Source organism: Equus asinus, chromosome 11 (genome assembly GCF_041296235.1).
Source record: "Equus asinus isolate D_3611 breed Donkey chromosome 11, EquAss-T2T_v2, whole genome shotgun sequence".
NCBI lineage: Eukaryota > Metazoa > Chordata > Mammalia > Perissodactyla > Equidae > Equus > Equus asinus.
In genome coordinates, this window is record NC_091800.1 from 20434336 (window position 1) to 20456768 (window position 22433).

At 40.6% G+C, this 22433-nt stretch overlaps 1 long non-coding RNA gene across 3 annotated transcripts in view; it reads right to left on the reverse strand.

Moving 5' to 3' along the window:
• LOC139046612 (uncharacterized) overlaps positions 1-22433 on the reverse strand; it is a 57474-nt gene that overhangs the window by 30673 nt on the left and 4368 nt on the right. For all 3 annotated transcript variants that reach the window (XR_011506874.1, XR_011506873.1, XR_011506872.1), the window contains exons 2-7: positions 19705-19821; positions 18660-18727; positions 12656-12772; positions 11611-11678; positions 5609-5725; positions 4564-4631 (exon numbers count right to left, since the gene is read on the reverse strand). This is a non-coding gene — a long non-coding RNA (uncharacterized lncRNA). The remainder of the gene's footprint in view (positions 1-4563; positions 4632-5608; positions 5726-11610; positions 11679-12655; positions 12773-18659; positions 18728-19704; positions 19822-22433) is intronic.

A 22433-nucleotide genomic window follows, 5' to 3' on the forward strand; every position in this document is an offset into this window, starting at 1 on the left:
ATATGGGCTTGTAAGGGCTGTAGGGTCTGTGCAGCTCGATGTTCCCTCTCCCACGTGAATGCCGAGAAGAGTGAGAGCTGACCACAAAACAGGGAGCCGACTCCAGACAGAGTGTGGAGAGACACAGTGAAGATAGCCCTTTGAGTCTCTAGTCAGGAGGTTGACAGAGCAAATCGAGAAATAGACTCAATAAGGGGCATTGTTCTAAATGCACTTTCAAGTTTCCTTGGTAGAATAGGTTGGATGTAGGATGAGTTGAGACAGAAAATTTTTGGTTTTTCAACGTAAGCTTTTTTGTACCATCTCCTTTTTTCCCCAATCTCATTTTCACCAGAACAAGCACCAGGAGAGCTATTTTTGAAACACTTTTTCCATTGTAAGAATTCGAAACTTATGCAGATTTCTAAATTGTGGTAAATACATGTAAGCTAAAATTTATCATCTTCAGCATTTTTAAGTGTGCCATTCTGTAGCGTTAGGTACCTTCATATTGTTGGGCAGCCAACCTGCAGAACTCTTCTCGTCTTGCAAAACTGAAACTCTGTACACATTAAACTACTCTCCCCGTTCCCCCTTTCCCAAGCTCTTGGCAACCACCATTCTACCTTCTGTCTCTGTGAGTTTGACTACTCTAGGTATGTCATGTCAGTGGAATCATACAAAATTTGTCTTCTTGTGACTAGTTATTTCATTTAGCCCAATGCCCTCAAAGTCAATCCATGTTGCAGCATGTGTCAGAATTTCATTTCTTTTTAAGACTGAACAATATTCCAACACATACAGAAATTTCTCACAAATGGTTCCAAAAGCTCCAGTATACCCTTTACTTACATTTCCAATTGTTAACATTTTGTCACATTTCCTTTGTTACTCCCATCATATGGATATGTAGGTATACAGACATAAATCTATCTATCTATCTATCTATCTATAGATAGATATATAGAAAGAGAGAGAAAGAAAATACGTTTAGATATAGATATACACATAGAAAGAGCTCTCTGTCTCAATGTATCTGTATCTAGATCTGATTTTTATGTGAGTTGAGGCAGAAGATGTTTGATAGACACACACGTGACACACACCTTCCTACACACTTAGGCTCTATTCCTGAATCATTAGAGAGAAAATGCAGACCACATACCCTTTACTCCTGAATATTTCAGTTTTATTTTTCTACCTTCAGGGACACCTAACCACAGCACAGTGATCAAAATCAGAAAATTTTCACTTCCGTAACCATAATACGATTACCAGAATTGGAAAATGAAAGCCATAATAGAATATTATCTGATTTATGGTTTACATTGCGACTCACTCTTGGTGTCATACATTCTATGGGTTTGGATAAAAGTAGAATGACACGAATCTGTCATTAGAGTTTCATAACGATGGAGTATTTTCACTGCCCTAAAAATCCTTTGTGCTCCGCCTATTCATCCTTCTCCCCGCCAACTCCTGGCAACCACCGATCTTTTCCTGTCGCCCCAATTTTGCCACTTCCAGAATGTCATATAGTTGGCCTCATACAGTATGCAACCTTTTCAGATTGGCTTCTTTCACAAAGTAACATGCATGTAAGGTTTCTTTTCACAGCTTGATAGCTCGTTGCTTTTTAGCGCTGAATACTATGCCGTTGACTAGATGTACCACGGTTTGTTTATCCGTTCATCTGGTGCAGGACATCTTGGTTGCTTCCGCTTTTTGGCGATTACGAATAAAGCTGCTATCAACATTTGTGTGCAGGTTTTCATCTGCGTGTAAGTTTTGAACTCCTTTGGGTAAATACCAAGGAGCGTATGTTAAGCTGGATCGTATGTTAAGGGTTATGCTTAGTTTTGTAAGAAACCCCTAAACTGCCTTCCAGAGTGGCTGTTCCGTTTTGCCTTGCCACCAATACTGAATGAGTGTCTCCATTGCTCCACATGCTTGTCAGCATTTGCTGTTGTTAGTGTTCCATATTTTGACTATTCTAACAGGTGTGTAGTGGTATCTCATTGTTGTTCAATTTGCATTTCCCTGGAGCCATATGATGTGGAGCATCGTCTCGTACTCTTAGTTGCCATTTTTATGTCTTCTTTGGCGAGATGTCTGTTAAGTTGTTTGCCCCATTTTTTAATCTGGTTGTGTGTGTTCTTGTTGTTTAGTTTTAAGATTTCTTTGCGTATTTGTATATTTGTTATTCCTTTCTCAACTGTGCCTTTTGCAAATGTTTTCTCCCAGTCTGTGGCTTGTGTTTTTATCCTCTTGACATTGTGTCTTGTGGAGCAGCAGTTTAAAATGTTCATGAAGTCCAGCTTATCAGTTATTCCTTTCATGATCTTGATTTTGCTGTCACATCTAGAAAGTCATGTTTATAAAGAGGTCATCTCGGTTTTCTTCCGTGTTATTGTCTTCTAGGAATTCTAGAGTTTTGCTTTTTACATGTGGGTCTATAATGCCTTTTGATTTCCGTTTTGTAAAGGTGTAAAGGTCCACGTGCACGTTCATTGTCTCGCACGTGGATGTCCAGTTCTTCCAGCACCATTCGTTGATAAGACTGTCTTTGCTCCATTGTATGGTCTGTGCTCCTTTGTCAAAGAACGGTAGAGTGTGTGAACGGGCATCTATTTCTAGGCTCTCTGTTCTGCGCCTTTGGTCCATTTGTCTGTTCTTTCACCAGTACCACACTGTCTTGATTGCTGTAGCTTTATAGTGAATTTTGACATTGGCTCATGTCAGTCCTTCAACTTTTTTCTTCTTTGATATTATGTTGACTTTTAAAGAGCTATTGCAGTTGCGATACGGTCAGAGAAAATCTATACGATATTGCTCCTGTGCACGTTATTAATGCTTTGTTTATGGCCAAATATGTTGTCTATTTTCCTAAATGTCACTTGTGTGCTCTCAAACAAGATGTGTTCTGTTTGCTCTAGAGAGAGATCGTGTCAGTCTGTTCTTATTTTCTTTGCTCTTTTTGGAAGCTTTTAGAATTTTCTCTTCATTTCCATGGATCCTTTACAGATAATTTTTTACTTCCTTCTTTAACTTTGTGAAATTTATCTTCATTAGTTTTTGAATATTTCCTCTTCTCTGTTTTCTTTTTTTTTTCATCTTAGATGTCTTGGATTTCATTTATTTCAGATGTTAGATGTCTTTTTTTACCCACCATATCACACTGCTGTTCTTTTAAATATTCTCTCACTTTATTGTTTTATTCTGTTTTCTGGGAGAGTTTCTCAATGTCATTTTCCATGTCTAAATAATTTGCTTTTCTCATGTATCCACACTGCTATTTATCCCATGACTTAAGTCTTTAACAATCGTACTTTTACACCTGTTTCCTCATGAGGTTTTCCTTATGGTTTCTCATTGTCATTTCGTGTTACTAACATCTTCCCTTGTATCTTTAAGTGTATTTGTCATGCTTATGTTCCAGTATGTTCCAGTAGTTCTACTTCAAATGGTATATGTTGCTCAATTTGTTGTATTTCTTTTTCAGTCGTTGTACTCCTCAGGTATGTAATTGTTTTGACTTGTGAGCTTTCATTCCTGGTGGCTGTTGGCTACTCTGTCTGGCATCTTGTATTAGAGAAGGGCTAACGTTTTGCTTGGGACCATCTCAGTCTGTGGCTGTTATCTCAGAATAATTATTAATAGTGTGTCCTTTTCACTCTCAGAAGTGTCCTCTCTTGGGTGCTGTATTATATAGTCACCTTTGTTGAAACCCAGGACCTAAGGTGTGTTTTTCTAAGGAAGTTTAATATGAGGGGAGGTGATGGCCTCAGGCGCAGACAGTCTCAGAAACCGTGAACCACTGTGACCACTCAACTCCTGTGGTCAGGATATGTCACCTTTGAGCTCCTGGGGAAAGCAGCATCTGAGGAGGCATTTGAGGTTGTCACCTGGGGCTTTGGAGACGGAGGAGGTGGAGGAGTGAAGGATCAAGGATTGTTCAGCCCTTCCCTGCTTTCATCAGCTAACCTAATGCTACTCTAATTTTATCCTAGCTACATCTGGGTGGTTGCTACTTGTTTCTACTGAGAAAGGCAAGTGATCGTTTCCAGGCAACTCAGGGGAGAGGCAAGAACGGTCCTTAAAATTTTCCCTCACGCTGAGCCCCTCAAGGCTGCCACCCACTGCCCCTAATCCCAGGCTACCCACCCATTAAGAGACAGCCTTCAGGCCTCTGTCATTTCCCAGGGTTGTCACTCTTGTTATTTCTGGGAATGCATAGTTCCTTAGGACTTCTGAAGTTTTGGGAGGAGGATGCAACATGCTGTACCATTTGGCGTCTTGATAGGAACCCATGATTTCTCTGGAAATTGTCAGGGTGTGTTACTTGGATGAGAACCTTTAAGTGTGTTTGAACTTTAAGATATATATACTAATGTATATTGTTGCCAGATACAGAATTAATGAAATTTGAAAGAATTTGGTGAAGAGTGCAGGCTGTCCAAAAATCAATAATATTTGTGCAATGCTGAATATTAGCATGATACTGTGAAGGTGACAGACTCAAAGTGCATTTTGCAAGTGTCTTATTTTGTAGATGAAGAAAAAGATAAATAGAGAAAAGATTACCCAAGCCAGTTTTGAGGTGAAAAGTCTTGATTTTGGATAATACAACCAGATAACGTTTTCTGAAAGGACTGTAGAGAAAAAGAAAAAGAAAAAGAATCATTGTAAACGCATGGCCTTCACGCAGGTCAGAAAATCTTTTAATCATCATTTGGTCATCCTTGACCTTCCTACTTGTTTCTTTCCTACCAAATAACAACCAGGGACTAGGCCCTGACACTGTATGTTCATTGTTCTTGTGTATTCTCTTTCTATCTATATCTCTTTGTTAGCTCTTACTTGGATGCACCTCCCCATCCCGACACACTCAGATCCCTCTCACGTTTCCCAAATTGATTCCAGAGTGCATGAAGGAGAAACAAAGCGGTGAAGAAGGAAGGAGGTTTAATCATGAATGCTATGTCTCCCTTGTTCCCTTCATTCTCTTTCCAGTGGATACACACAGGGACACACAGACACGCACACACGCACATACAGAACCCGGAAACTGTGTCAGAGGTTCCAGTGCTGGACCCTGAAACGGATGCTTTTGTTTCTGTCGTGTTTCCTCGTGACTTCACTTTTTGTGTGCTGCAATTCTGTTGGGAAAAAGAACCTGATTATCTTCCAAAATGTCTGACTCTATTTTTTGTACATGTTTTTTACTCTATGGCAGGGTTATGGATTCTTCCCGAATGTCGTCTGGCAACAGTGACAAGATGGGGTGAGTTGACATGAGTGATCTGAGTGGTGAAAGCTATGGGGGGCATCGATGGCAACAACAGGTTTCCATAAGAGACTATAAGCTTCTGTAGGTAACTTTCTTTCCTGTTGGGCCTAGGTGGCAAAAGGAAGGAGGAGTCATAAGAGGGAGACTTCTTACTCACGGTTTGTTTGTGAGCCTTAGAAAGTAGTAGCCAAAGCTTTTGGGAAACTCTCAGAATGCCTGTGTGTAAGACTCTGCTAGAGTGGGCCAGGAGAGGAGAGAATCCTATTTGGAGCAAGGAGATGGTAGCAGTGGAGAGGGAGCAGTGGAGCTCTCAGCAGAAGAGAATGGAGCTAAACAGACCTCGGCTCCTTTCCTCAGCCTCCAGAGCTCTGCCACCATCTAAAGCTGGTGTCCCGAATGCCAAGCCACCGTCATATTGGAGGGAGCCCGTGCCTCAGACCTGCAGTCACCTGAACCCTGTATGAGGAACAGAAAAGACATACATGATACATGAAGGGTCAGGATGTGGTGGAGGGTGTTGAGGATCAGGAAATTAGGAGGAGCTGGGGAAATGTGTACCTACAACCTGGAGTTGAATTTTGAACTAAATTCAACCTCGATGCAATTACACGTGAGAGTAAGGTTCAGTAGTGAAGAATTGTATTTCAATATCTTCATTCATTAGGCTTTTTGACCGGCCGAAGATCTTCGTTACAACTATAGAAAGCCCTATTTCTAGGGAAGATTAAAATACTAGTTTCCAAATAACTAATATCCAAATAATTTTTTAGGGTTCAACCAGTTTACCACTTGAAGACTACTTGTAACTAATTGCAAACAAGAGTGTAACTCTATGAAGTCACTTGGAGTCTGATCATATATGCTTTTGATTCTTTAGAAATGACCCCGATGAACTGACAGAAGTAATCTGTGATGGAACCACCAACAAAAGGTGACGTATATACTCAGAGAGAGAGAGAGAGAGAGAGAGAGAGAGAGTGAAATGCAGACGAAGCATTATCCATGGGAATGTGGAATATTCTGGACAATGATTCTAAGATCTTTTCTAAAATTTCGGATCCACTGAGCTAAGTCATGTTCATCATATTCTTAGATTCATAGAATTCTTGTTCAAATAAGTTGGTCACATCACTGTCCCATGTAGGGAAATCTCAAATGACATGTTGTTGCATTTCTTGGTGTTTACGTTAACATAGAACAACTCTCCAGGCTCCGTGATGATTTGTTATGAGGACCAAATAAGTGTTAAACACTTAGGACGATGTCTGGCACGTAATAAATACCATGTAAGTGCTTATTAGATGGAACAAAAATTTTCCGTGTACTTAGTCATGTCATCTGAAAAGAGCGATAATTTTCATTTTTCCTGTCCAGTCCTTATACCTCTCACTTCTTTTTCTGACGTCATTGAGCAGTGTTGGAAGGCATATGGCTCTTGGGAGGAAACAAACCGAGGTCAGGACTGGAGAACAGGATTGAGGGAGAGAGAGGTGCGCCACAAGGATGAGGGCTGGCAGGGCCAGATTTTGAAGGGCATTGTAGGCTCTGCTGAATGGTTTTGGCTCAATCCTAATAGCACTGGCAAGGCAATGAGGGGTCATGCTTGAGGCTCTACAAACAATACAAACTCCAATCGTGAACCGTAGACGTACCAACTGTAGCTTTCTAGAGAGGTAGGCTTTTCTAGAGATGCACTCCTAGACTGTGCATTCCCAGGTACGTGGACATCTTTTGGGGTGATGTCTGGGATGTGGAGAGGGTATGTTGTCTCTGCCGCTATATGGGCTTTTAAGGGCTGTAGGGTCTGTGCAGCTCGATGTTCCCTCTCCCACGTGAATGCCGAGAAGAGTGAGAGCTGACCACAAAACAGGGAGCCGACTCCAGACAGAGTGTGGAGAGACACAGTGAAGATAGCCCTTTGAGTCTCTAGTCAGGAGGTTGACAGAGCAAATCGAGAAATAGACTCAATAAGGGGCATTGTTCTAAATGCACTTTCAAGTTTCCTTGGTAGAATAGGTTGGATGTAGGATGAGTTGAGACAGAAAATTTTTGGTTTTTCAACGTAAGCTTTTTTGTACCATCTCCTTTTTTCCCCAATCTCATTTTCACCAGAACAAGCACCAGGAGAGCTATTTTTGAAACACTTTTTCCATTGTAAGAATTCGAAACTTATGCAGATTTCTAAATTGTGGTAAATACATGTAAGCTAAAATTTATCATCTTCAGCATTTTTAAGTGTGCCATTCTGTAGCGTTAGGTACCTTCATATTGTTGGGCAGCCAACCTGCAGAACTCTTCTCGTCTTGCAAAACTGAAACTCTGTACACATTAAACTACTCTCCCCGTTCCCCCTTTCCCAAGCTCTTGGCAACCACCATTCTACCTTCTGTCTCTGTGAGTTTGACTACTCTAGGTATGTCATGTCAGTGGAATCATACAAAATTTGTCTTCTTGTGACTAGTTATTTCATTTAGCCCAATGCCCTCAAAGTCAATCCATGTTGCAGCATGTGTCAGAATTTCATTTCTTTTTAAGACTGAACAATATTCCAACACATACAGAAATTTCTCACAAATGGTTCCAAAAGCTCCAGTATACCCTTTACTTACATTTCCAATTGTTAACATTTTGTCACATTTCCTTTGTTACTCCCATCATATGGATATGTAGGTATACAGACATAAATCTATCTATCTATCTATCTATCTATAGATAGATATATAGAAAGAGAGAGAAAGAAAATACGTTTAGATATAGATATACACATAGAAAGAGCTCTCTGTCTCAATGTATCTGTATCTAGATCTGATTTTTATGTGAGTTGAGGCAGAAGATGTTTGATAGACACACACGTGACACACACCTTCCTACACACTTAGGCTCTATTCCTGAATCATTAGAGAGAAAATGCAGACCACATACCCTTTACTCCTGAATATTTCAGTTTTATTTTTCTACCTTCAGGGACACCTAACCACAGCACAGTGATCAAAATCAGAAAATTTTCACTTCCGTAACCATAATACGATTACCAGAATTGGAAAATGAAAGCCATAATAGAATATTATCTGATTTATGGTTTACATTGCGACTCACTCTTGGTGTCATACATTCTATGGGTTTGGATAAAAGTAGAATGACACGAATCTGTCATTAGAGTTTCATAACGATGGAGTATTTTCACTGCCCTAAAAATCCTTTGTGCTCCGCCTATTCATCCTTCTCCCCGCCAACTCCTGGCAACCACCGATCTTTTCCTGTCGCCCCAATTTTGCCACTTCCAGAATGTCATATAGTTGGCCTCATACAGTATGCAACCTTTTCAGATTGGCTTCTTTCACAAAGTAACATGCATGTAAGGTTTCTTTTCACAGCTTGATAGCTCGTTGCTTTTTAGCGCTGAATACTATGCCGTTGACTAGATGTACCACGGTTTGTTTATCCGTTCATCTGGTGCAGGACATCTTGGTTGCTTCCGCTTTTTGGCGATTACGAATAAAGCTGCTATCAACATTTGTGTGCAGGTTTTCATCTGCGTGTAAGTTTTGAACTCCTTTGGGTAAATACCAAGGAGCGTATGTTAAGCTGGATCGTATGTTAAGGGTTATGCTTAGTTTTGTAAGAAACCCCTAAACTGCCTTCCAGAGTGGCTGTTCCGTTTTGCCTTGCCACCAATACTGAATGAGTGTCTCCATTGCTCCACATGCTTGTCAGCATTTGCTGTTGTTAGTGTTCCATATTTTGACTATTCTAACAGGTGTGTAGTGGTATCTCATTGTTGTTCAATTTGCATTTCCCTGGAGCCATATGATGTGGAGCATCGTCTCGTACTCTTAGTTGCCATTTTTATGTCTTCTTTGGCGAGATGTCTGTTAAGTTGTTTGCCCCATTTTTTAATCTGGTTGTGTGTGTTCTTGTTGTTTAGTTTTAAGATTTCTTTGCGTATTTGTATATTTGTTATTCCTTTCTCAACTGTGCCTTTTGCAAATGTTTTCTCCCAGTCTGTGGCTTGTGTTTTTATCCTCTTGACATTGTGTCTTGTGGAGCAGCAGTTTAAAATGTTCATGAAGTCCAGCTTATCAGTTATTCCTTTCATGATCTTGATTTTGCTGTCACATCTAGAAAGTCATGTTTATAAAGAGGTCATCTCGGTTTTCTTCCGTGTTATTGTCTTCTAGGAATTCTAGAGTTTTGCTTTTTACATGTGGGTCTATAATGCCTTTTGATTTCCGTTTTGTAAAGGTGTAAAGGTCCACGTGCACGTTCATTGTCTCGCACGTGGATGTCCAGTTCTTCCAGCACCATTCGTTGATAAGACTGTCTTTGCTCCATTGTATGGTCTGTGCTCCTTTGTCAAAGAACGGTAGAGTGTGTGAACGGGCATCTATTTCTAGGCTCTCTGTTCTGCGCCTTTGGTCCATTTGTCTGTTCTTTCACCAGTACCACACTGTCTTGATTGCTGTAGCTTTATAGTGAATTTTGACATTGGCTCATGTCAGTCCTTCAACTTTTTTCTTCTTTGATATTATGTTAACTTTTAAAGAGCTATTGCAGTTGCGATACGGTCAGAGAAAATCTATACGATATTGCTCCTGTGCACGTTATTAATGCTTTGTTTATGGCCAAATATGTTGTCTATTTTCCTAAATGTCACTTGTGTGCTCTCAAACAAGATGTGTTCTGTTTGCTCTAGAGAGAGATCGTGTCAGTCTGTTCTTATTTTCTTTGCTCTTTTTGGAAGCTTTTAGAATTTTCTCTTCATTTCCATGGATCCTTTACAGATAATTTTTTACTTCCTTCTTTAACTTTGTGAAATTTATCTTCATTAGTTTTTGAATATTTCCTCTTCTCTGTTTTCTTTTTTTTTTCATCTTAGATGTCTTGGATTTCATTTATTTCAGATGTTAGATGTCTTTTTTTACCCACCATATCACACTGCTGTTCTTTTAAATATTCTCTCACTTTATTGTTTTATTCTGTTTTCTGGGAGAGTTTCTCAATGTCATTTTCCATGTCTAAATAATTTGCTTTTCTCATGTATCCACACTGCTATTTATCCCATGACTTAAGTCTTTAACAATCGTACTTTTACACCTGTTTCCTCATGAGGTTTTCCTTATGGTTTCTCATTGTCATTTCGTGTTACTAACATCTTCCCTTGTATCTTTAAGTGTATTTGTCATGCTTATGTTCCAGTATGTTCCAGTAGTTCTACTTCAAATGGTATATGTTGCTCAATTTGTTGTATTTCTTTTTCAGTCGTTGTACTCCTCAGGTATGTAATTGTTTTGACTTGTGAGCTTTCATTCCTGGTGGCTGTTGGCTACTCTGTCTGGCATCTTGTATTAGAGAAGGGCTAACGTTTTGCTTGGGACCATCTCAGTCTGTGGCTGTTATCTCAGAATAATTATTAATAGTGTGTCCTTTTCACTCTCAGAAGTGTCCTCTCTTGGGTGCTGTATTATATAGTCACCTTTGTTGAAACCCAGGACCTAAGGTGTGTTTTTCTAAGGAAGTTTAATATGAGGGGAGGTGATGGCCTCAGGCGCAGACAGTCTCAGAAACCGTGAACCACTGTGACCACTCAACTCCTGTGGTCAGGATATGTCACCTTTGAGCTCCTGGGGAAAGCAGCATCTGAGGAGGCATTTGAGGTTGTCACCTGGGGCTTTGGAGACGGAGGAGGTGGAGGAGTGAAGGATCAAGGATTGTTCAGCCCTTCCCTGCTTTCATCAGCTAACCTAATGCTACTCTAATTTTATCCTAGCTACATCTGGGTGGTTGCTACTTGTTTCTACTGAGAAAGGCAAGTGATCGTTTCCAGGCAACTCAGGGGAGAGGCAAGAACGGTCCTTAAAATTTTCCCTCACGCTGAGCCCCTCAAGGCTGCCACCCACTGCCCCTAATCCCAGGCTACCCACCCATTAAGAGACAGCCTTCAGGCCTCTGTCATTTCCCAGGGTTGTCACTCTTGTTATTTCTGGGAATGCATAGTTCCTTAGGACTTCTGAAGTTTTGGGAGGAGGATGCAACATGCTGTACCATTTGGCGTCTTGATAGGAACCCATGATTTCTCTGGAAATTGTCAGGGTGTGTTACTTGGATGAGAACCTTTAAGTGTGTTTGAACTTTAAGATATATATACTAATGTATATTGTTGCCAGATACAGAATTAATGAAATTTGAAAGAATTTGGTGAAGAGTGCAGGCTGTCCAAAAATCAATAATATTTGTGCAATGCTGAATATTAGCATGATACTGTGAAGGTGACAGACTCAAAGTGCATTTTGCAAGTGTCTTATTTTGTAGATGAAGAAAAAGATAAATAGAGAAAAGATTACCCAAGCCAGTTTTGAGGTGAAAAGTCTTGATTTTGGATAATACAACCAGATAACGTTTTCTGAAAGGACTGTAGAGAAAAAGAAAAAGAAAAAGAATCATTGTAAACGCATGGCCTTCACGCAGGTCAGAAAATCTTTTAATCATCATTTGGTCATCCTTGACCTTCCTACTTGTTTCTTTCCTACCAAATAACAACCAGGGACTAGGCCCTGACACTGTATGTTCATTGTTCTTGTGTATTCTCTTTCTATCTATATCTCTTTGTTAGCTCTTACTTGGATGCACCTCCCCATCCCGACACACTCAGATCCCTCTCACGTTTCCCAAATTGATTCCAGAGTGCATGAAGGAGAAACAAAGCGGTGAAGAAGGAAGGAGGTTTAATCATGAATGCTATGTCTCCCTTGTTCCCTTCATTCTCTTTCCAGTGGATACACACAGGGACACACAGACACGCACACACGCACATACAGAACCCGGAAACTGTGTCAGAGGTTCCAGTGCTGGACCCTGAAACGGATGCTTTTGTTTCTGTCGTGTTTCCTCGTGACTTCACTTTTTGTGTGCTGCAATTCTGTTGGGAAAAAGAACCTGATTATCTTCCAAAATGTCTGACTCTATTTTTTGTACATGTTTTTTACTCTATGGCAGGGTTATGGATTCTTCCCGAATGTCGTCTGGCAACAGTGACAAGATGGGGTGAGTTGACATGAGTGATCTGAGTGGTGAAAGCTATGGGGGGCATCGATGGCAACAACAGGTTTCCATAAGAGACTATAAGCTTCTGTAGGTAACTTTCTTTCCTGTTGGGCCTAGGTGGCAAAAGGAAGGAGGAGTCATAAGAGGGAGACTTCTTACTCACGGTTTGTTTGTGAGCCTTAGAAAGTAGTAGCCAAAGCTTTTGGGAAACTCTCAGAATGCCTGTGTGTAAGACTCTGCTAGAGTGGGCCAGGAGAGGAGAGAATCCTATTTGGAGCAAGGAGATGGTAGCAGTGGAGAGGGAGCAGTGGAGCTCTCAGCAGAAGAGAATGGAGCTAAACAGACCTCGGCTCCTTTCCTCAGCCTCCAGAGCTCTGCCACCATCTAAAGCTGGTGTCCCGAATGCCAAGCCACCGTCATATTGGAGGGAGCCCGTGCCTCAGACCTGCAGTCACCTGAACCCTGTATGAGGAACAGAAAAGACATACATGATACATGAAGGGTCAGGATGTGGTGGAGGGTGTTGAGGATCAGGAAATTAGGAGGAGCTGGGGAAATGTGTACCTACAACCTGGAGTTGAATTTTGAACTAAATTCAACCTCGATGCAATTACACGTGAGAGTAAGGTTCAGTAGTGAAGAATTGTATTTCAATATCTTCATTCATTAGGCTTTTTGACCGGCCGAAGATCTTCGTTACAACTATAGAAAGCCCTATTTCTAGGGAAGATTAAAATACTAGTTTCCAAATAACTAATATCCAAATAATTTTTTAGGGTTCAACCAGTTTACCACTTGAAGACTACTTGTAACTAATTGCAAACAAGAGTGTAACTCTATGAAGTCACTTGGAGTCTGATCATATATGCTTTTGATTCTTTAGAAATGACCCCGATGAACTGACAGAAGTAATCTGTGATGGAACCACCAACAAAAGGTGACGTATATACTCAGAGAGAGAGAGAGAGAGAGAGAGAGAGAGAGAGTGAAATGCAGACGAAGCATTATCCATGGGAATGTGGAATATTCTGGACAATGATTCTAAGATCTTTTCTAAAATTTCGGATCCACTGAGCTAAGTCATGTTCATCATATTCTTAGATTCATAGAATTCTTGTTCAAATAAGTTGGTCACATCACTGTCCCATGTAGGGAAATCTCAAATGACATGTTGTTGCATTTCTTGGTGTTTACGTTAACATAGAACAACTCTCCAGGCTCCGTGATGATTTGTTATGAGGACCAAATAAGTGTTAAACACTTAGGACGATGTCTGGCACGTAATAAATACCATGTAAGTGCTTATTAGATGGAACAAAAATTTTCCGTGTACTTAGTCATGTCATCTGAAAAGAGCGATAATTTTCATTTTTCCTGTCCAGTCCTTATACCTCTCACTTCTTTTTCTGACGTCATTGAGCAGTGTTGGAAGGCATATGGCTCTTGGGAGGAAACAAACCGAGGTCAGGACTGGAGAACAGGATTGAGGGAGAGAGAGGTGCGCCACAAGGATGAGGGCTGGCAGGGCCAGATTTTGAAGGGCATTGTAGGCTCTGCTGAATGGTTTTGGCTCAATCCTAATAGCACTGGCAAGGCAATGAGGGGTCATGCTTGAGGCTCTACAAACAATACAAACTCCAATCGTGAACCGTAGACGTACCAACTGTAGCTTTCTAGAGAGGTAGGCTTTTCTAGAGATGCACTCCTAGACTGTGCATTCCCAGGTACGTGGACATCTTTTGGGGTGATGTCTGGGATGTGGAGAGGGTATGTTGTCTCTGCCGCTATATGGGCTTGTAAGGGCTGTAGGGTCTGTGCAGCTCGATGTTCCCTCTCCCACGTGAATGCCGAGAAGAGTGAGAGCTGACCACAAAACAGGGAGCCGACTCCAGACAGAGTGTGGAGAGACACAGTGAAGATAGCCCTTTGAGTCTCTAGTCAGGAGGTTGACAGAGCAAATCGAGAAATAGACTCAATAAGGGGCATTGTTCTAAATGCACTTTCAAGTTTCCTTGGTAGAATAGGTTGGATGTAGGATGAGTTGAGACAGAAAATTTTTGGTTTTTCAACGTAAGCTTTTTTGTACCATCTCCTTTTTTCCCCAATCTCATTTTCACCAGAACAAGCACCAGGAGAGCTATTTTTGAAACACTTTTTCCATTGTAAGAATTCGAAACTTATGCAGATTTCTAAATTGTGGTAAATACATGTAAGCTAAAATTTATCATCTTCAGCATTTTTAAGTGTGCCATTCTGTAGCGTTAGGTACCTTCATATTGTTGGGCAGCCAACCTGCAGAACTCTTCTCGTCTTGCAAAACTGAAACTCTGTACACATTAAACTACTCTCCCCGTTCCCCCTTTCCCAAGCTCTTGGCAACCACCATTCTACCTTCTGTCTCTGTGAGTTTGACTACTCTAGGTATGTCATGTCAGTGGAATCATACAAAATTTGTCTTCTTGTGACTAGTTATTTCATTTAGCCCAATGCCCTCAAAGTCAATCCATGTTGCAGCATGTGTCAGAATTTCATTTCTTTTTAAGACTGAACAATATTCCAACACATACAGAAATTTCTCACAAATGGTTCCAAAAGCTCCAGTATACCCTTTACTTACATTTCCAATTGTTAACATTTTGTCACATTTCCTTTGTTACTCCCATCATATGGATATGTAGGTATACAGACATAAATCTATCTATCTATCTATCTATCTATAGATAGATATATAGAAAGAGAGAGAAAGAAAATACGTTTAGATATAGATATACACATAGAAAGAGCTCTCTGTCTCAATGTATCTGTATCTAGATCTGATTTTTATGTGAGTTGAGGCAGAAGATGTTTGATAGACACACACGTGACACACACCTTCCTACACACTTAGGCTCTATTCCTGAATCATTAGAGAGAAAATGCAGACCACATACCCTTTACTCCTGAATATTTCAGTTTTATTTTTCTACCTTCAGGGACACCTAACCACAGCACAGTGATCAAAATCAGAAAATTTTCACTTCCGTAACCATAATACGATTACCAGAATTGGAAAATGAAAGCCATAATAGAATATTATCTGATTTATGGTTTACATTGCGACTCACTCTTGGTGTCATACATTCTATGGGTTTGGATAAAAGTAGAATGACACGAATCTGTCATTAGAGTTTCATAACGATGGAGTATTTTCACTGCCCTAAAAATCCTTTGTGCTCCGCCTATTCATCCTTCTCCCCGCCAACTCCTGGCAACCACCGATCTTTTCCTGTCGCCCCAATTTTGCCACTTCCAGAATGTCATATAGTTGGCCTCATACAGTATGCAACCTTTTCAGATTGGCTTCTTTCACAAAGTAACATGCATGTAAGGTTTCTTTTCACAGCTTGATAGCTCGTTGCTTTTTAGCGCTGAATACTATGCCGTTGACTAGATGTACCACGGTTTGTTTATCCGTTCATCTGGTGCAGGACATCTTGGTTGCTTCCGCTTTTTGGCGATTACGAATAAAGCTGCTATCAACATTTGTGTGCAGGTTTTCATCTGCGTGTAAGTTTTGAACTCCTTTGGGTAAATACCAAGGAGCGTATGTTAAGCTGGATCGTATGTTAAGGGTTATGCTTAGTTTTGTAAGAAACCCCTAAACTGCCTTCCAGAGTGGCTGTTCCGTTTTGCCTTGCCACCAATACTGAATGAGTGTCTCCATTGCTCCACATGCTTGTCAGCATTTGCTGTTGTTAGTGTTCCATATTTTGACTATTCTAACAGGTGTGTAGTGGTATCTCATTGTTGTTCAATTTGCATTTCCCTGGAGCCATATGATGTGGAGCATCGTCTCGTACTCTTAGTTGCCATTTTTATGTCTTCTTTGGCGAGATGTCTGTTAAGTTGTTTGCCCCATTTTTTAATCTGGTTGTGTGTGTTCTTGTTGTTTAGTTTTAAGATTTCTTTGCGTATTTGTATATTTGTTATTCCTTTCTCAACTGTGCCTTTTGCAAATGTTTTCTCCCAGTCTGTGGCTTGTGTTTTTATCCTCTTGACATTGTGTCTTGTGGAGCAGCAGTTTAAAATGTTCATGAAGTCCAGCTTATCAGTTATTCCTTTCATGATCTTGATTTTGCTGTCACATCTAGAAAGTCATGTTTATAAAGAGGTCATCTCGGTTTTCTTCCGTGTTATTGTCTTCTAGGAATTCTAGAGTTTTGCTTTTTACATGTGGGTCTATAATGCCTTTTGATTTCCGTTTTGTAAAGGTGTAAAGGTCCACGTGCACGTTCATTGTCTCGCACGTGGATGTCCAGTTCTTCCAGCACCATTCGTTGATAAGACTGTCTTTGCTCCATTGTATGGTCTGTGCTCCTTTGTCAAAGAACGGTAGAGTGTGTGAACGGGCATCTATTTCTAGGCTCTCTGTTCTGCGCCTTTGGTCCATTTGTCTGTTCTTTCACCAGTACCACACTGTCTTGATTGCTGTAGCTTTATAGTGAATTTTGACATTGGCTCATGTCAGTCCTTCAACTTTTTTCTTCTTTGATATTATGTTGACTTTTAAAGAGCTATTGCAGTTGCGATACGGTCAGAGAAAATCTATACGATATTGCTCCTGTGCACGTTATTAATGCTTTGTTTATGGCCAAATATGTTGTCTATTTTCCTAAATGTCACTTGTGTGCTCTCAAACAAGATGTGTTCTGTTTGCTCTAGAGAGAGATCGTGTCAGTCTGTTCTTATTTTCTTTGCTCTTTTTGGAAGCTTTTAGAATTTTCTCTTCATTTCCATGGATCCTTTACAGATAATTTTTTACTTCCTTCTTTAACTTTGTGAAATTTATCTTCATTAGTTTTTGAATATTTCCTCTTCTCTGTTTTCTTTTTTTTTTCATCTTAGATGTCTTGGATTTCATTTATTTCAGATGTTAGATGTCTTTTTTTACCCACCATATCACACTGCTGTTCTTTTAAATATTCTCTCACTTTATTGTTTTATTCTGTTTTCTGGGAGAGTTTCTCAATGTCATTTTCCATGTCTAAATAATTTGCTTTTCTCATGTATCCACACTGCTATTTATCCCATGACTTAAGTCTTTAACAATCGTACTTTTACACCTGTTTCCTCATGAGGTTTTCCTTATGGTTTCTCATTGTCATTTCGTGTTACTAACATCTTCCCTTGTATCTTTAAGTGTATTTGTCATGCTTATGTTCCAGTATGTTCCAGTAGTTCTACTTCAAATGGTATATGTTGCTCAATTTGTTGTATTTCTTTTTCAGTCGTTGTACTCCTCAGGTATGTAATTGTTTTGACTTGTGAGCTTTCATTCCTGGTGGCTGTTGGCTACTCTGTCTGGCATCTTGTATTAGAGAAGGGCTAACGTTTTGCTTGGGACCATCTCAGTCTGTGGCTGTTATCTCAGAATAATTATTAATAGTGTGTCCTTTTCACTCTCAGAAGTGTCCTCTCTTGGGTGCTGTATTATATAGTCACCTTTGTTGAAACCCAGGACCTAAGGTGTGTTTTTCTAAGGAAGTTTAATATGAGGGGAGGTGATGGCCTCAGGCGCAGACAGTCTCAGAAACCGTGAACCACTGTGACCACTCAACTCCTGTGGTCAGGATATGTCACCTTTGAGCTCCTGGGGAAAGCAGCATCTGAGGAGGCATTTGAGGTTGTCACCTGGGGCTTTGGAGACGGAGGAGGTGGAGGAGTGAAGGATCAAGGATTGTTCAGCCCTTCCCTGCTTTCATCAGCTAACCTAATGCTACTCTAATTTTATCCTAGCTACATCTGGGTGGTTGCTACTTGTTTCTACTGAGAAAGGCAAGTGATCGTTTCCAGGCAACTCAGGGGAGAGGCAAGAACGGTCCTTAAAATTTTCCCTCACGCTGAGCCCCTCAAGGCTGCCACCCACTGCCCCTAATCCCAGGCTACCCACCCATTAAGAGACAGCCTTCAGGCCTCTGTCATTTCCCAGGGTTGTCACTCTTGTTATTTCTGGGAATGCATAGTTCCTTAGGACTTCTGAAGTTTTGGGAGGAGGATGCAACATGCTGTACCATTTGGCGTCTTGATAGGAACCCATGATTTCTCTGGAAATTGTCAGGGTGTGTTACTTGGATGAGAACCTTTAAGTGTGTTTGAACTTTAAGATATATATACTAATGTATATTGTTGCCAGATACAGAATTAATGAAATTTGAAAGAATTTGGTGAAGAGTGCAGGCTGTCCAAAAATCAATAATATTTGTGCAATGCTGAATATTAGCATGATACTGTGAAGGTGACAGACTCAAAGTGCATTTTGCAAGTGTCTTATTTTGTAGATGAAGAAAAAGATAAATAGAGAAAAGATTACCCAAGCCAGTTTTGAGGTGAAAAGTCTTGATTTTGGATAATACAACCAGATAACGTTTTCTGAAAGGACTGTAGAGAAAAAGAAAAAGAAAAAGAATCATTGTAAACGCATGGCCTTCACGCAGGTCAGAAAATCTTTTAATCATCATTTGGTCATCCTTGACCTTCCTACTTGTTTCTTTCCTACCAAATAACAACCAGGGACTAGGCCCTGACACTGTATGTTCATTGTTCTTGTGTATTCTCTTTCTATCTATATCTCTTTGTTAGCTCTTACTTGGATGCACCTCCCCATCCCGACACACTCAGATCCCTCTCACGTTTCCCAAATTGATTCCAGAGTGCATGAAGGAGAAACAAAGCGGTGAAGAAGGAAGGAGGTTTAATCATGAATGCTATGTCTCCCTTGTTCCCTTCATTCTCTTTCCAGTGGATACACACAGGGACACACAGACACGCACACACGCACATACAGAACCCGGAAACTGTGTCAGAGGTTCCAGTGCTGGACCCTGAAACGGATGCTTTTGTTTCTGTCGTGTTTCCTCGTGACTTCACTTTTTGTGTGCTGCAATTCTGTTGGGAAAAAGAACCTGATTATCTTCCAAAATGTCTGACTCTATTTTTTGTACATGTTTTTTACTCTATGGCAGGGTTATGGATTCTTCCCGAATGTCGTCTGGCAACAGTGACAAGATGGGGTGAGTTGACATGAGTGATCTGAGTGGTGAAAGCTATGGGGGGCATCGATGGCAACAACAGGTTTCCATAAGAGACTATAAGCTTCTGTAGGTAACTTTCTTTCCTGTTGGGCCTAGGTGGCAAAAGGAAGGAGGAGTCATAAGAGGGAGACTTCTTACTCACGGTTTGTTTGTGAGCCTTAGAAAGTAGTAGCCAAAGCTTTTGGGAAACTCTCAGAATGCCTGTGTGTAAGACTCTGCTAGAGTGGGCCAGGAGAGGAGAGAATCCTATTTGGAGCAAGGAGATGGTAGCAGTGGAGAGGGAGCAGTGGAGCTCTCAGCAGAAGAGAATGGAGCTAAACAGACCTCGGCTCCTTTCCTCAGCCTCCAGAGCTCTGCCACCATCTAAAGCTGGTGTCCCGAATGCCAAGCCACCGTCATATTGGAGGGAGCCCGTGCCTCAGACCTGCAGTCACCTGAACCCTGTATGAGGAACAGAAAAGACATACATGATACATGAAGGGTCAGGATGTGGTGGAGGGTGTTGAGGATCAGGAAATTAGGAGGAGCTGGGGAAATGTGTACCTACAACCTGGAGTTGAATTTTGAACTAAATTCAACCTCGATGCAATTACACGTGAGAGTAAGGTTCAGTAGTGAAGAATTGTATTTCAATATCTTCATTCATTAGGCTTTTTGACCGGCCGAAGATCTTCGTTACAACTATAGAAAGCCCTATTTCTAGGGAAGATTAAAATACTAGTTTCCAAATAACTAATATCCAAATAATTTTTTAGGGTTCAACCAGTTTACCACTTGAAGACTACTTGTAACTAATTGCAAACAAGAGTGTAACTCTATGAAGTCACTTGGAGTCTGATCATATATGCTTTTGATTCTTTAGAAATGACCCCGATGAACTGACAGAAGTAATCTGTGATGGAACCACCAACAAAAGGTGACGTATATACTCAGAGAGAGAGAGAGAGAGAGAGAGAGAGAGAGTGAAATGCAGACGAAGCATTATCCATGGGAATGTGGAATATTCTGGACAATGATTCTAAGATCTTTTCTAAAATTTCGGATCCACTGAGCTAAGTCATGTTCATCATATTCTTAGATTCATAGAATTCTTGTTCAAATAAGTTGGTCACATCACTGTCCCATGTAGGGAAATCTCAAATGACATGTTGTTGCATTTCTTGGTGTTTACGTTAACATAGAACAACTCTCCAGGCTCCGTGATGATTTGTTATGAGGACCAAATAAGTGTTAAACACTTAGGACGATGTCTGGCACGTAATAAATACCATGTAAGTGCTTATTAGATGGAACAAAAATTTTCTGTGTACTTAGTCATGTCATCTGAAAAGAGCGATAATTTTCATTTTTCCTGTCCAGTCCTTATACCTCTCACTTCTTTTTCTGACGTCATTGAGCAGTGTTGGAAGGCATATGGCTCTTGGGAGGAAACAAACCGAGGTCAGGACTGGAGAACAGGATTGAGGGAGAGAGAGGTGCGCCACAAGGATGAGGGCTGGCAGGGCCAGATTTTGAAGGGCATTGTAGGCTCTGCTGAATGGTTTTGGCTCAATCCTAATAGCACTGGCAAGGCAATGAGGGGTCATGCTTGAGGCTCTACAAACAATACAAACTCCAATCGTGAACCGTAGACGTACCAACTGTAGCTTTCTAGAGAGGTAGGCTTTTCTAGAGATGCACTCCTAGACTGTGCATTCCCAGGTACGTGGACATCTTTTGGGGTGATGTCTGGGATGTGGAGAGGGTATGTTGTCTCTGCCGCTATATGGGCTTTTAAGGGCTGTAGGGTCTGTGCAGCTCGATGTTCCCTCTCCCACGTGAATGCCGAGAAGAGTGAGAGCTGACCACAAAACAGGGAGCCGACTCCAGACAGAGTGTGGAGAGACACAGTGAAGATAGCCCTTTGAGTCTCTAGTCAGGAGGTTGACAGAGCAAATCGAGAAATAGACTCAATAAGGGGCATTGTTCTAAATGCACTTTCAAGTTTCCTTGGTAGAATAGGTTGGATGTAGGATGAGTTGAGACAGAAAATTTTTGGTTTTTCAACGTAAGCTTTTTTGTACCATCTCCTTTTTTCCCCAATCTCATTTTCACCAGAACAAGCACCAGGAGAGCTATTTTTGAAACACTTTTTCCATTGTAAGAATTCGAAACTTATGCAGATTTCTAAATTGTGGTAAATACATGTAAGCTAAAATTTATCATCTTCAGCATTTTTAAGTGTGCCATTCTGTAGCGTTAGGTACCTTCATATTGTTGGGCAGCCAACCTGCAGAACTCTTCTCGTCTTGCAAAACTGAAACTCTGTACACATTAAACTACTCTCCCCGTTCCCCCTTTCCCAAGCTCTTGGCAACCACCATTCTACCTTCTGTCTCTGTGAGTTTGACTACTCTAGGTATGTCATGTCAGTGGAATCATACAAAATTTGTCTTCTTGTGACTAGTTATTTCATTTAGCCCAATGCCCTCAAAGTCAATCCATGTTGCAGCATGTGTCAGAATTTCATTTCTTTTTAAGACTGAACAATATTCCAACACATACAGAAATTTCTCACAAATGGTTCCAAAAGCTCCAGTATACCCTTTACTTACATTTCCAATTGTTAACATTTTGTCACATTTCCTTTGTTACTCCCATCATATGGATATGTAGGTATACAGACATAAATCTATCTATCTATCTATCTATCTATAGATAGATATATAGAAAGAGAGAGAAAGAAAATACGTTTAGATATAGATATACACATAGAAAGAGCTCTCTGTCTCAATGTATCTGTATCTAGATCTGATTTTTATGTGAGTTGAGGCAGAAGATGTTTGATAGACACACACGTGACACACACCTTCCTACACACTTAGGCTCTATTCCTGAATCATTAGAGAGAAAATGCAGACCACATACCCTTTACTCCTGAATATTTCAGTTTTATTTTTCTACCTTCAGGGACACCTAACCACAGCACAGTGATCAAAATCAGAAAATTTTCACTTCCGTAACCATAATACGATTACCAGAATTGGAAAATGAAAGCCATAATAGAATATTAT